The sequence below is a fragment of the Aquarana catesbeiana genome, linkage group LG09 (assembly GCF_042186555.1).
Source record: "Aquarana catesbeiana isolate 2022-GZ linkage group LG09, ASM4218655v1, whole genome shotgun sequence".
Lineage (NCBI taxonomy): Eukaryota > Metazoa > Chordata > Amphibia > Anura > Ranidae > Aquarana > Aquarana catesbeiana.
In genome coordinates, this window is record NC_133332.1 from 152,486,486 (window position 1) to 152,502,908 (window position 16,423).

Consider the following 16,423-nt stretch of genomic DNA (forward strand, 5'->3'; position numbering starts at 1 on the left):
GAGTCTAAAGCCTTGTCATCATACCCTTTGGCCAAGAACCTGGTTTTCAAAACAGATGCCTCTTTCGAATAATCATCTAAGTTGGTGCAACTGCCTTTTAAATGCAAGAACTGGCCTTTGGGTACTGCCGTCAGCCATGATTGATGATAGCAGGAATCTAGTGGAATATATCCATTTCTGATGGTTTGCTTGAAAAGATAGAAGTAACAATTTTTCCTTTTTTTGTATCAAGATTTTCAAGTCCAAGAAATGAATCTCTACAGAGCTTACCTCATGGCTGAGGGCAATACCTCTATTATTGTTATTCAGAAAGGCCAAAAAAGAATCAACGGATTGAAGATCACCATTTCATATGAAAAAGACGTCGTCAATAAATCTTTTCCACACAATTGGCTCTGAGCATCTATTATGTAGAACTGTATCCTCTTCTCATTTAGACATGAAAAGGTTGGCCATGCTCAGAGCTAATTTCGCTCCCATGGCCACTCCTTTAGTTTGCAAATAATACACACCATCATGCCAAAAATAATTGTGTGACATAGAGAATTCAAGCAATTCTAAAATAAATTTACTCTGCATTGCGAGAATAGTTGAGTAGTGGGAAAGAAAACGTTGAACTGCCTCGTACCCCAGTTTGTGTGAGATTGCTGTGTAGAAAGGCGCAACATCCACGGTCACCAGCAAGTATGTTGGCTTCCACTCTACAGTATTGAGGAGGTTGATAACATGTTTAGTGTCTTTAAGAAAAGAGGGGGTACCCATCACCAGTGACTGCAAGAAATGATCAATATACTTGCCGGCTCGAGAAGTAATAGAGTCAATACCATTGATAATGGGTCGTTCTGAAGGGTTTACCAAAGTTTTATGGATTTTCAGCAACGGATATATGGTTAGTAACCTAAGTACCAAATGCTCATGCTCCTTTTTATTTAGAATCTCCATATTGAATCCTTTCTCTATAAGTATTTTAGGTTCTTTTTTAAATTTAAACGTAGGGTCCATAGGTAGGGTGGTGTATGTATTGGTATCTAATAGGGGTCTCATCATTTCTTGTGAGAGTATTCTTCCTTGTCCAAGATCACAATAGCACCTCCCTTGTCCGCTGGGCGGATACACCCATTGTCAAAGTGTCTAATCCTATCCTGATATCACGTTGAGGTTGTATGGGTCTTATTTTCAAGTTTTCTAAGTCTTTCACAACCAAGTCATGAAAAGCATTGATATTGGGGGCAGTGACAAGGGGGGGGTTAAAACGCAATTGCACCAACTTAAATAATTATCTGAAGGAGGCATCTGTTTTGAAAACCAGGTTCTTGGCCAAAGGGTATGATGACAAGGCTTTAGACTCCCTCATATTGGAGGTTGGCAATAAGGATCGTCAGCAACTGTTAAGCAATAATCCCCATTGAGGTGAGAATGTGGATGATTTTGGTCTAGCCTTTTTTACCACATATTCGAGTCATCATTGGGCAATTAGGAGGATTATCAAGAGACACTGGCCAGTCATTAAGAATGACCGTGTCCTTGGTCCTCTAGCAACAGATCGTCCAAGGGTCATTTTCAGAGGGGCAATTAACCTAAGGAATACGGTAGCACCCAATATCCCTGCTCCCCCTACCAGACCCACCTTTTTTGGTGATCGGAAGGGTTACTATCTCTGTGGGAAGAGTCAAGCTTGCAGAATCAACACACACCGAGGGAGGAAGATAACTGAATTTACTTTGGTGGGTACAGGAGTCACTTACCCTATTAAGTCCTTCATTTCATGTACAAACAAGTGTGTTGTTTACCTTCTTAGGTGCCCTTGTGGCCTAGAATTTGTAGGGCAAACTATTCATATGCTACATGTCAGGAGACGGACATGTACACGCGCTACTGCGCATATGCGATCTTTGTCTGTATTCTAAGGAAGTTTTAAGGAAGTGTTTGGATTGAGACATGCTCTCAGCTTGAACTTTTTCTATTCTGTGTATATGCACTGCTGCTAATAAACTGCAAAGAAGAGACAATATTTTACTATATGGAGACTTGTTATCCCTCTATATACTCTGGCTCTGAGGCTTTTCTAAAACACCACACCCTGATCAGCTGTGAAGTTCCTGGTGTGTATCTTCTGAGGCTACAGGGAAGAGACATCAGGACATCTTTTCTGAAGATCACAGATCCAACAAAGCGCTTTGTGACCTCCCTCAATAAGGGTGGTCTCTGGCTTTCTGGTAAGCCTTCATTTTATTTGTGGTGATGGGTATCCTGCTGCCATGCATTTGATCATCATTTTCAATACACCCCCTCTTTATGGGACTCCTTCTGATGAAAATCAGCTGCATATGAACTTTTCTTTTTGTTTGCACATTGTTTGCGCTTTTGATATTACATTGCACATATGTTATGATTTATTTCATTTCAAACTGTATCAATTATTGCACAATAGCACTTTATTATACCATTTTTGAATGTATGCACATCACATGTGTTGCGTGATTCGCATGAATTGCACTTTTGGCCCTAGCGCTGCACTTTTATTTAAACATTTTGTAATCATTAGTTGGTCAAATCAACGTTTGTTTTCTACTGCATTGATGAGAAAATTCAAAGGAGCAGGATGGAAAAAAATGTGGAAATGTTATCTTTCGAAAAACATTTAAATTTTCTGAGAATGTTCTGAGAATTTTCATGCAAAGACTTTTCCTAAGAATGTTCATTCGAAATTCTATCCATCAATGGCCAACTTGAGAACAATCTCAATAGAGAAAACGTAAAGGAATAGAAGTGCAGAGGAGAGAGATTTCAGGTATGACTTGTTCCTTCTGTCTTTCAGCTTTGTCTTCATTTTGCTCTGTTTTTATTAGTAACTTTACAAGTATGCTTGAATACATTGATGACATGTCACAATAAAAGACAACAATACAACATTTTGGAAAAAATGATCCCTTGCAGGTTGTCAAGGGTTAATTACTTGTTTATGTCTAGGGGAGCAATAAAAGGAGATATGCAGGTGCATCTCAAAAAAGAGAATATCATCAAAGAGTTCTTTTCTTTCAGTAATCCATTCAAAAAGTGAAACTCATATTATATAGATTCATTACACACAAAGTGATATATTTCAAGCATTTCTTTCTTTTAATGTTGATGATTATGGCTTACAGCTAGTGAAAACCCCAAATTCAGTATAGAATATTGTGGGCTGAAGTGGTTAACAAGGGGTACCCCAGATCCCAGCCCCCCCATGTGAATGGGTATCGTGTACATTGTACCTACCCATTCATCAAAAAAGTGTAAAAAAGTAAAAACCACAATAGACAGTTTTTGACAATTCCTTAATTAAAAAAGAAACAAAAACAAAAAAGTGTCCCATGATCTACATCCATCGTCAACTACGCTGCCCGACAGACCCGAAAAAAAAAAGCTCCGCCTCCATGGGAGGCTTCTCAGAGACTGCTGTCTTTAAGCTTTGAAAGCTGTTATATAGGCAAGGGCGGGGCCACCCACTGATGTAACCGGATGATCCTGCCCCCCTCTGACATCATATGTCACATAATGTCAGAAGGGGGTGGGGTCACTCGGTTACATTACCGGGTGGCCCCGCCCTTGCCTATATAACAGATATTACAGCCAAGAGACAGCAGTCGCCAGGAGGCCTCCCATCGAGGCGGAATTTTATTTTTCTCTATTTTTCTGGTCCGTCGGGCAGCGAGATTGAAGATGGATGGACATCTTCAATCACATTTTTTTGTTTCAATAAAGGAATTGTCAAAAACTGTCTGTTGTGGTTTTTACTTTTTGACACTTTTTTGGTGAATGGGTGGGGGTACAATGTACCCGATACCCAGTCACATGGGGGGCAGGATCTGGCGGCCCCCTTGTTAAAGGGGGCTTCCAGATTCCTATAAGCCCCCCGCCTGCAGACCCCCACAACCAATCGCCAGGGTTGTCGGGAAGAGGCTTTTGTACCCATCAACATGGGGACAAGGTGCTTTTGGGGGACCAAAGCACCCTCCCCATGTTGAGGGCAAGCAGCCTGGTATGGTTTAGGAGGGGGGCGCTTACCTTTGCCATCTCTCCATCCTTAGTAACCAGATTCCCTTCATCATTCTTTATGTGGCCAATATGATCTGACCTCCCCTCCTTACTATCTATATACTTATAGATTTTTTTACTCTCCTCTGCTATGTGCCTTTCGTGTTCTATCTTAGCTGCCCTGATTGGGCCCTTACATTTCTTGTTGCATTCTTTGTAAATTTGGAATGCTGATGATGATCCCTCAGCCTTGTATTTTTTGAAAGCCTTCTCCTTTGCTTTTTATATTTTTACGTTGGAGTTAAGCCACCCAGGGCTTTTATTAGCTCTTTTAAATTTATTTCCTATTGGGATGCACTGGCTAATGCACTTATATAATATGATCTTAAAGCATATCTATTTTTCCTCCGTGTTCTTTGTTCCTAAGATTTTATCCCATTTAGTATCTTCTAGAAAGGATCATAGTTTAGGGAAGTTGGCTCTTTTGAAATTTAGTGTCTTTGTATTCTCCTTATGTTTCCTATTTGTGTGATTTATACTGAAACGAATTGACCTGTGATCGCTGTTTCCTAAATTGCCCAGTATTTCCACATCCGTGATCAGGTCTATATTGTTGGTAATCAGTAGGTCTAGTAACGCTTTGTTTCTTGTTGGTACATTTACCATCTGACCCATGAAATTGTCCTGCACGACATTTAGGAAATGGCAAGCTTTAGATGAATGTGTGGTTCCTTCTGCCCAGTCTATGTCTGGATAATTAAAATCCCCCATTATAATGACACTTCCCATTCTTGCCGCTAATCTAAATTGTGATAGGAGATCTGCCTCCCCCTCCTCCCTCTGGTTAGGGGGCCTATAGCATACGCCCAGTATTACTTTCCCCTTAGTTTCCTCCTTTTATAGCTCTACCCATAAGGATTCAACCTCCTCCCTTGCTCCATTAGTGATGTCATCTCTTACATTGACTTTTGGTCACCCTTGCACCGGCCTTGATATGCCTGATCAAGGTTCAAAATTGAGCATGATGTTTAATACTGATTGTCTGTCAGCCATATTTTAACCCTTTCCATTCTTGGAATCCTTTAACTATGATTTTACAATAAATCTTTTTATCACAAAACGTGGCATAGACATTTTTATGACTTTTCAGAGGTATGCCTCAAGTGATTTGTAGCCTTCACCCCACAGCGCTGAATTAGAGGAATCTTTTGTTGTTTGTTCCATTGGGACACATGGGGTGTGACTTGTCATGTGACTTTGGGATCCAAAGTCGCATGACAAGTCACACAAGTGTGAATGGGGCCTAACTCTAACATGACAGTCTGATGTTTCTCACTAACAAGGCAATCTCAGAAAAAGCTGGCAGGGCAAATTATCATTTTGTTTCTTTATATTTAATACTTCTGCTACAGGTTTTAGGGGAAGATGGGGTAGGCTTTCCTAAATAAATGAGATTTAGGCCTCATACTCACAGGGCAATAAAAATGCAGCTGGTAGAGGCATTTGATGTTTTTGTCTGCCTTTAAACACCCCTCTATGGTACAGTTATGTGTCCTAATATTCTTGCCAATGGAATGTATGAACTCCCAAACTCTTGACGCATCTAATTGCATCTAAATTCCGTTTGAAAAACATGGCTTTAGGGTCATATTTTATGCTGCTTTTTCTCCCCTGGAGAAAAGGCGTCTAGGAGAGGAAAAAAATGTCCTATGTGCATGAGGCCTTAATTGATTGTCTAAAGGCAGACAGGATAGGAGTTAACTGGACTTACTGAGGTAGTGAGTTCCAGAGGATGGGAGAGGTTCTGGAGATGTCCTGGAGGCAATGTGAGGGGAGGTGATAGGGGAAACTAAAGAGCAAGAGGTCTTGGGAGGAGCAGAGTGGAGAGTTTGGGCAATTTCTCAAGATGAGGTGGGTGATATAGCCGGGGTCAGTGATGAGGATAGTTTTATGAATGCTGGGGTTAATATTTTAAATTTAGGTATTACAATCAAACAGGGGCGGATCCAGAGTCTAGTCTCAGGAGGGGCACTGCCAGAAAATCAGCAATGTCCGCCGGCCACCCTCGATCGCTCCCCACAGAGATAGAACGGTGGTCTGCCTATGTAAACGAGGCAGACTGCCATTCTGTCAGAGATGAACAGAGTGATCTTGTGTTCTTCTAACCAGGAACATGGAGCACTCTGTTCATCTAGTGAATCCATCCCCACACAGTAGCAAGAACCCCCTAGGGATACACTAAGGGCACTTTAATACTGGGGTGTTGGGGGCGTCGGCAGTTAAGTGCCGCTATTTTTAGCGGCGTTTACTGTCGTTTTAGCAGCACTTTTAGGTCACTAGCGGGCAGCTTTTAACCCCCGCTAGCGCCCGAAAAAGTTTTAAAAGCGCCGCAAAGTGCCCTCAAAGCGCCCGCAAAGCGGCGTTTGATTTCAATGGGCGCTTTAGGAGCGGTGTATACACCGCCCCTAAAGCGCCTCAAAGATGCGGCTTGCAGGCCTTTTTTTAACTTCCCGCAAGCGCACCGCTCTAGTGTGAAAACACTGGGGCTTTCACATTGGAGTGAGAGGAGAGGCTCTTTACAGGAGCTTTGCAGGCGCTATTTTTAGCGCTATAGCGCCTGTAAATCACCTCAGTGTGAAAGGGGTCTTTACCCTTTGATCGTCCCTGATGTTAACCCCTTCCCTGCCAGTGTCATTAGTACAATAACAGTGCATATTTTTTAGCACTGATCACTGTATTAGTGTCACTGGTCCCTAAAAAGTGTTAAAAATGTCAGGTGTTCGAATGTCCACCGCAATGTCCCAGTCCCGCTAAAAATCGCTGATTGCCGCCATTACTAGTAAAAAATAAAAACAATTTGTAGATGCTATAACTTTTGCGCAAACTATCCAACTATACATCAATATACGTTTATTGCGATTTTTTTTTTTACCAAAAATATGTGGAAGAATATATATCAGCCTAAACTGATGAAGAAATTGGTTTATTAAAAAAAACTTTGGGATATTTATTATAGCAAAAAGTACAAAATATTGTTTTTTTTTCAAAATTGTGGGTTTTCTTTTGTTTATAACAAAAAAAAATAAAAACACAGAGGTGATTAAATGCCACCAAAAGAAAGCTCTTTTTGTGGAGAAAAAAAGGACATCAATTTTGTTTGGGTAAAGCATCGCACGACCGTGCAATTGTCAGTTAAAACAACGCAGTGCCGTCTCGCAAAAAATGGCCTGGTCATTAAGGGGGTAAATCCTTCCAGGGCTGAAGTGGTTAAAATGGAACAAATGACAATACTAAAGAGCAGTTTTTTTTTTTTCTTCATAAATAATTGGCATACATGTATTCTGTGATTTTACACAATCCATTACTTTTTGTACTCACTTTTCCTATACTTTGATGCTCTGGTGGGGGGAGGGGCTTTCAATGACCAAGAGAGATAAATAGGATTGAAGGCAGCATCACCATCACTTCACAAGACACACAGCCATTGCAGCCTTCATGTCGTCTTCATCCTGTCAGTGTCCTCATGTTCACGCTGCGTTGGAGACTTGGAGAAGATCATGGAGGGAGGAGGTGGGTGGAGCCAACCCTCTCACACTAGGCGCGGAGGAGTTAAAAGGCTCTGAATGCGGTGCCTCGTTCTCCTCCCCCTCAGCAGCGGCTGGGACGTGACTGACGGTGATCTGACGTCAGCATTAGAGAGGCAAGGCCAGCGGCACGGCCCCACCTACCTACCTCCAAGTCCTCCCTCCATCTTCTCCAGGCTCCAGCGCGGCATGAAGAGAACCAGGTCTCTTTCTCTTGCCGCCGCCGCTGCTGATGTGAGAGAGACTCGGCCCGGGACGGGAGTTATTAATGTTTTCGGGAGGGGCAATTGCCCCGTTGCCCCCCCCCCCTGGATCCGCCCCTGCAATCAAAGTGACAATGATATCATTAAAAATCAATAGTTCTTTATTTGTATCATGGTATGTAAGGACCTGAATTGCTTTTTACAACTCCCATGTAATCATGCCCTTCACCCCCCATTTTTGATACCATGATACAAATAAAGAACTATTGATTTTTCATCATATCATTGTCACTTTGATTGTAATACCTACTTTGCTGCTAAAAAACCCTTTGAGGGATCTTCCATTCAATTAAACGAATCAGGGTCTGCAGCTCCAACTCATATACAGTCAGATCCATAAATATTGGGACATTGACACAATTCTAATCTTTTTGGCTCTATACACCACCATGGATTTGAACTGAAACGAACAAGATGGGCTTTAACTGCAGACTTTCAGATTTAATTTGTGGGTATTTACATTCAAATCAGGTGAACGGTGTAGGAATTACAACAGTTTGTATATGCGCCTCCCACTTTTTAAGGAACCAAAAGTAATGGGACAGATTAACAAATATCCATGAAACTTTCACTTTTTTAAATACTTGGTTGCAAATCCTTTGTAGTCAATTACAGCCTGAAGTCTGGAATGCATAGACATCACCAGACGCTGGGTTTCATCCCTGGTGATGCTCTGCCAGGCCTCTACTGCAACTGTCTTCATTTCCTGCTTGTTTTTGGGGCATTTTCCCTTTAGTTTTGTCTTCAGCAAGTGAAATGCATGCTCAATCGGATTCAGGTCAGGTGATTGACTTGACCAATGCATAACATTCCACTTCTTTTCCTTAAAAAACTCTTTGGTTGCTTTCGCAGTATGCTTCGGGTCATTGTCCATCTGCATTGTGTAGTGCCGTCCAATGAGTTCTGAAGCATTTTGCTGAATATGAGCAGATAATATTGCCCGAAACACTTCAGAATTCATCCTGCTGCTTTTGTCAGCAGTCACATCATCAATAAATACAAGAGAACCAGTTCCATTAGCAGCCATACATGCCCACGCCATGACACTACCACCACCATGCTTCACTGATGAGGTGGTATGCTTTGGATCATGAGCAGTTAATTTCCTTCTCCATACTCTTCTCTTCCCATCACTTTGGTACAAGTTGATCTTGGTCTCATTTGTCCAAAGGATGTTGTTCCAGAACTGTGAAGGCTTTTTTAGATGTTGTTTGGCAAACTCTAATCTGGCCTTCCTGTTTTTGAGGCTCACCAATGGTTTACATCTTGTGGTGAACCCTCTGGTGAAATCTGCTCTTGATTGTTGACTTTGACACACATACACCTACCTCCTGGAGAGTGTTCTTGATCTGGCCAACTGTTGTGAAGGGTGTTTTCTTCACCAGGGAAAGAATTCTTCGGTCATCCACCACAGTTGTTTTCTGTGGTCTTCTGGGTCTTTTGGTTTTGCTGAGCTCACCGGTGCGTTCTTTCTTTTTAAGGATGTTCCAAACAGTTGATTTGGCCACACCTAATGTTTTTGCTATCTCTCTGATGGGTTTGTTTTGTTTTTTCAGCCTAATGATGGCCTGCTTCACTGATAGTAACAGCTCTTTGGATCTTGTATTGAGAGTTGACAGCAACAGATTCCAAATGCAAATAGCATACTTGAAATGAGCTCTGGACCTATTATCTGCTCCTTGTAAATGGGATAATGAGGGAATAACACACACCTGGCTATGGAACAGCTGAGCAGCCAATTGTCCCATTACTTTTGGTCCCTTAATAAGTTGGAGGCACATATACAAACAGTTGTAATTCCTACACCGTTCACCTAATTTGGATGTAAATACCCTTAAATTAAAGCTGAAAGTCTCCAGTTAAAGCACATCTTGTTCGTTTCATTTTAAATCCATTGTGGTGGAGTATAGAGCCAAAAAGATTAGAATTGTGTCGATGTCCCAATATTTATGGACCTGACTGTACATGTGTTATCTATTCTATATTTCAAATTTATTATGCTGGCTCCTGGAAGCCAGTGAAGAGATTGGAAGCGAGGGGCAGCAATTTATTAGGTACACCTTGCTAGTACCAGGTTGGACCCCCTTTTGCCTTCAGAACTGCCTTAATTATTTGTGGCACCGATTCAACAAGGTGTTGGAAACATTCATCACAGATTTTGGTCCATAGTGACATAATAGCATCATGCAGTTGCTGCAGATTTGTTGGCTGCACATCCATGTGAATCTCCCATTCCACCACATCCTAAATGTGCTCTATTGGATTAAGAACTGGTGGCTGTAGAGGCCATTGGAGTACAGTGAACTCATTGTCATGTTCAAGAAACCAGTTTGAGATGATTTGAGCTGATGAAGATGAGTACACTGTAGTCATAAAGGGATGGACATGGTCAGCAACAATACTCAGGTAAGCCGTGGAATTTAAACGTTGCTTAATTGGTACTAAGGAACCCAAAATGTGCCAAGAAAATATCCCCCACACCATTACACTACCACCACCAGCCTGAACCGTTGATACAAGGCAGGATGGATCCATGCTTTCCTGTTGTTCAAGACAAATTCTGACCCTACTATCTGAATGTCGCAGCTGAAATCAATACTTGTCAAACCAAGAAATGTTTTCCAATTTTCTATTGTCCAATTTTGGTGAGCCTGTGTGAATTGTAGCCTCAGTTTCCTGTTCTTAGCTGAGAGGAGTAGCACCAGGTGTGGTCTTCTGCTCCTGTAGCCCATATACTTAACGGTTCAATGTGTTGTGTGTTCAGAGATGGTATTCTGCATACCTTGGTTGTAACGAGTGGTTATTTGAGTTACTGTTGCCTTTCTATCATCTTGAACCAGTCTGCCCATTCTCCTCTGACCTCTGACATCAATAAGGCATTTTTGTCCACACAACTGGATGTTTTCTCTTTTTCGGACCATTCTCTGTAAATCCTAGAGATGGTTGTGTGTGAAAATCCCAGTAGATCAGCATTTTTTGAAATACTTAGACCAGCCCGCCTGGCACCAACAACCATGCCACATTCAAAGTCACTTAAATCCACTTTCTTCCCCATTCTGATGTTCAGTTTGAACTTCAGCAAGTCGTCTTCACCATATCTAGATGCCTAAATGCATTGAATTGTTGCCATGTGATTGGCTGATTAGCAATTTGTGTTACCAAGCAATTGAACAGGTGTATCTAAAAAAGTGTCCAGTGAGTGTGTGTATATATACTGTGTATATATATATATATATATATATATATATATATATATATATATATATATTTATTCATGAAAATCACAGTTCTTCATACACTAACTGCCTACTGACTTGATTCATAATAAACTTTTCTTTGAATACATAACTTGACCTGAATATAAACTTCTTTCAGAAAATTAAATTGTTAAACAAAGCTGCAGTGCTGAGGTTAAATTCCAACACTGTGACATGCTTCTGTTTTATAGTCAGTTCTTTTAATGTGCTGCTTTGTAAAATCATTAACTATGAAGATATCATCTCTTCTGCCTTCAGCCAAAATCAGTCAATGAAAGTAGACACTATGCAAAATATGCAGCCTTGACTGTAACTTGAGTATTATCATTGCTCATTAAAAACTACATAATGTGAACTTTCACCCTGTATTGCAATAAGACTGAGAATCTTTATTTGTATTCATTTTCATAAGAAATCTGTCAGTAATTGGAAGTGTAAATATATATATATGTATACAGTTGTGCTCAAAAGTTTGTATACCCTGGCAGAAAACTGTCTTTTCTTTAGGATAGCGATCACATGAAGCCATTCATTATCACATAGTTTTTTGGATCCTTTTTAAATCATAATGATAAAAGAAATCACCCAAATGGCTCTGATAAAAAGTTTACATACCCTGGAAAGGTAAAAATGGCAATTAAAGGTTAATTTCCCACATGTGTGGCTTTTTAAATCACAATTAGTGTCTGTGCATAAATAGTCAATGAGCTTGTTAGCTCTCAGATGGATGCACCAAGCAGGCTAGACACTGAGCCATGAGGAGGTAGAAAAGAACAGTCAAAAGACCTGCGTAACAAGGTATTGAAACTTTACAAAGATAGAAAAGGATATAAAAAGATATCCAAAGCCTTGAATATGCCAGTCAGTACTGTTCAATCACTTAATAAGAAGTGAAAAATTTGGGGATATAACCACTTTAACCACTTCAGCCCCGGAAGATTTGACCCCCTTCCTGACCAGAGCACTTTTTACAATTTGGCACTGCGTCGCTTTAACTGACAATTGCGCGGTCGTGCGACCCCACAAATATAGCTTTTCTTTGGTGGTATTTTATCACCTCTGCGGTTTTTATTTTTTGCGCTATAAACAAAAAAAGAGTGACAATTTTGAAAAAAAAAAGTATTTTTTACTTTTTGCTATAATAAATATTCACAAAAAATGTTTTTAAAAAACAAATTTCTTCATCAGTTTAGGCCAATATATTCTCTTATTTTGGTAATTTCATATTTTTGGTAAAAAAAATCGCAATAAGTGTATATTGATTGGTTTTCGCAAAAGTTTTAGCGTCTACAAATTATGGGAAAGATTTATGGCATTTTTATGGCATTTTTATTATTATTATTTTTTTTACTAGTAATGCACTGCAACATTGCGACGGACAGATTGGACACTTTTGACACATTTTTGGGACCATTGACATTTATTCAGCGATCAGTGCTATAAATATGCACTGATTACTGTGTAAATGTCACTAGCAGGGAAGGGGTTAACACTAGGTGGCAATCAACCCTTAACTTACTTGACGATAACCAGGGCTCCTCTTGGTTAAGGAAAATATAACAAAAATAGAAATTGCGTTACTTCCAATTTGATTACAATGAAAGTTTGATGAATTATTATATAGTTCAAAGATAATATAGCCTGGTATTTTTGTAATAGTAACTCTTACTGGCCAAGAGATTGGCAGGTGTAAAATAGAGGTTATGTCATATGGATGAGATGTTTTCTTATGTAAATTGTAACACTATTTCTGTAAAAAAAAAGAATCTATAAAAAAAAAGGGGGTTAACTGTGTGTTCCCGGTTGTGTTCCCGTGCTGGCTCTCGTGCACGCAATCGTGCGTGGCCGGCGGCGGGTTAACTGTGTGTTCCCGGTTGTGTTCCCGTGCTGGCTCTCGTGCACGCAATTGTGCGTGGCCGGCGGCGATCGCGACCGTCAGGCCATGCGCATCGGGTTCCCCGCCATGCAGTGTGCGCGCATGCGCCCTCTGCCGGCTCTTAAAGGGAAACCCATATATATATATATATATATATATATATATATATATATATATATATATATATATATGGGATTTCACCCAGGAGAGCCATTGTGCTGCAATAAATCTGCGTGAGCTGGTCTGGAACTGGTTAATTGCCATTTTAACCACTTCAATACAGGGCTTTTATACACCCTTCCTTCCCAGACCAATTTTTAGCTTTCAGCGCTCTCACACTTTGAATGACAATTACTCAGTCATGCTACACTGTACCCAAGCCAAATTTTTATCATTTTTTTCTCACAAACATAGCTTTCTTTTGGTGGCATTTAATCACCGCTGTTTTTTTAATTTTTTGCAATATAAGCGAAAAAAGAGAGAAATTTTTTTTAAAAAACACCTTTTTTTAGTTTCTATTGTAAAATTTTGCAAATAAGTAATTTTTCTTCATAAATTTGGGCCAAAATGTATACTGCTACATATCTTTAGTAAAAATAACCCAAATTAGTGTATTATTAGTATTATTTGGTCTATGTGAAAGTTATAGAGTCTACAAGCTATGGTGCAAATCATTGAAAAATGATCACATCTGATCACACCTGATGTACTGAAGGCCTATCTCATTTCTTGAGGCCCTAACAAGCCAGGAAAGTACAAATACCCCCCAAATTACCCCTTTTTGGAAAGCAGACATTCCAAGGTATTTATTAAGAGGCATGGTGAGTTTATTGAAGTTGTAATTTTTTCCCACATCTCTTGGAAATTTTTTTTTTTGCACAAAATTGTCATAATAATAATAAGTTATTTCTCTCACACAGCACATGCATACTTGCAATGACACCACAAAATACATTCTGCTACTCCTCCTGAGTATAGTGATACCACATGTGTGAGACTTTTACACAGCCTGGCCACATACAGAGGTCTAACATCCAGGCATTTTACGAACATAAATTGCACATCTCATTTGATGACAACTTATCACACTTTTGAAGGCCCTGGAGCACCAGGTCAATGGAAACGCCCACAAAATGACCCCATTTTGGAAAACTAACACCCCAACGTATAATCTATGAGGCATAATGAGTCTTTTGAACAGTTCATTTTTTTCCAGTAGTTTTTGGAATATGTGGGGAAAAAATGAAAACGCATTTTTTTAATACAAAGTTGTCCATTTATAAGATATTTCCAACACATAGCATGTACATAGCAAAACTGACACCCCAAAATACATTCTGCTACTCCTCCCGAGTATGGCGATACCAAATGTGTGAGACTTTTACACAGCCTGGCCACATACAGAGGCCCAACATTGAAGTAGCCCCGTCAGGCGTTCTACATGCATAAATTACACATCTCATTTCTCAACCACCTATTACAGTTTTGAAGACCCTGGAGCACCAGGACAATGGAAACGCCCACAAAATGACCACATTTTGGAAAGCTAACACCCCAATGTATAATCTATGAGGCATAATGAGTCCTTTGAACGGTTCATTTTTTTCCAGAAGTTTTTGAAACTGTGGAAAAAAATGAAAACGCATTTTTTTTTACACAAAGTTGTCCATTCATAAGATATTTCCAACACATAGCATGTACATAGCAAAAATGACACCCCAAAATCCATTCTGCTACGCCTCCTGAATATGGCGATATCAAATGTGTGAGACTTTTACACAGCCTGGCCACATACAGAGGCCCAACATTGAAATAGCAGCTTCAGGCATTCTAGGAGCATAAATTACACATCTCATTTCTCAACCACCTATTACAATTTTGAAGGCCCTGGAGCACCAGGACAATGGAAACGCCCACAAAATGACCCCATTTTGGAAAGCTAACACCCCAACGTATAATCTATGAGGCATAATTAGTCTTTTGAATGGTTCATTTTTTTCCTGAAGTTTTTGGAATATGTGGAAAAAAAAGAAAACGCATTTTTTTATACAAAGTTGTCCATTTATAAGATATTACCAACACATAGCATGTACATAGCAAAACTGACACCCCAAAATACATTCTGCTACTCCACCTGAGTATGGCGATACCACATGTGTGAGACTTTTACATAGCCTGGCCACATACAGAGGCCCAACATCCAAGTAGCACTGTCAGTTATTCTAGGAGCATACATTACACAAAGAAATTCCTGCCAACCTATCACATTGTTGAAGGCCCTTCATACTTCTAACACATAGCATGTACTGTACATACCAATTACAAACCAAAATACATTCTGCTGAGTAAAGGGTAAAGAAAAGATTACCTGCGGTTTTAGTAGTGCAGTGGTCCACAGAGGAGAGCATCGGTCCAGGCAGCAGGCAGGAACGTGGACAGCGACAATAAACAGGCAGCAGGCAGGAATAGTCAGTACAGGTAGAGATGTCAGCACAGCCAAAGCATTGGTCCAGATAGCAGGCAGGGATGTGGTCAGCAGGATCAAAGGATCGTCCATGCAGCAGGCAGGAATACTGTCCATAGTTAGTACATGCAGCGGGCAGAGGTATGGTCAGCACAGCCAGAGTATTTGTCCAGGGAGCAGGCAGTACCATCAAGCTTAGGGCATCGGTCAGGAAAGACAGGGGACAGGGGTAGAGGCTTCTCCCACCCAAAAAGCCTTCTGTGGGAACACAGAAAACCAAAAACTGGTTTTCTGAACTCAGAACACTATTCTGGAGCCCCTCACATATGTGAGACCCCTGTGTAGCAGGGTGAAAGATCAATCCAAGGGGCAGGCAAAAACATGGTCAACAGGCCAAGGTCAGTGCAGGTAAAAGGCAAAAATAGACGGTAGGCTGAGGCATAGTCAACACAGTCCAGGGTCAGTTCACGTGAAAGGCAAAAACATGGCGGAAAAACAATGCAGACGGTAGGCAGAGGCATAGTCGAGAAACAGGCCAGGGTCATTTCACATGGAAGACAATGATATGGTTGGTTGAGGCAGGGAAATATTCAGGACAGAAATTGAAAACGGGGAAATGGCAGTATTAGAAATATGGGCTAATAGTTTTCCAGAGTGTGATATCGCTTGAAGCATTCTCCAATGCAAAGGCCAGGTTGGGAGGGACAGTCAGAACAATGGAAGCTGGTATCTCTCCTAATTCCTCTTTTGGTGCACATCCCACATTGTTTTTGGCGTCGTCTTCCGGATTCTGTTGTTGGTGGAATATGGTCCGGGAAATGGCGCTCATGTAGTCTGCTGACACAATCGAAGCGAATGCTTTCTGGGGGGATACTTGCTGATAGATCAGGGCAGTGACAATGTCTTCAATAAACTTTATGAAGGTGGTGGGTGTTTCCGTTGATTTTTGGTAGATGATGAAA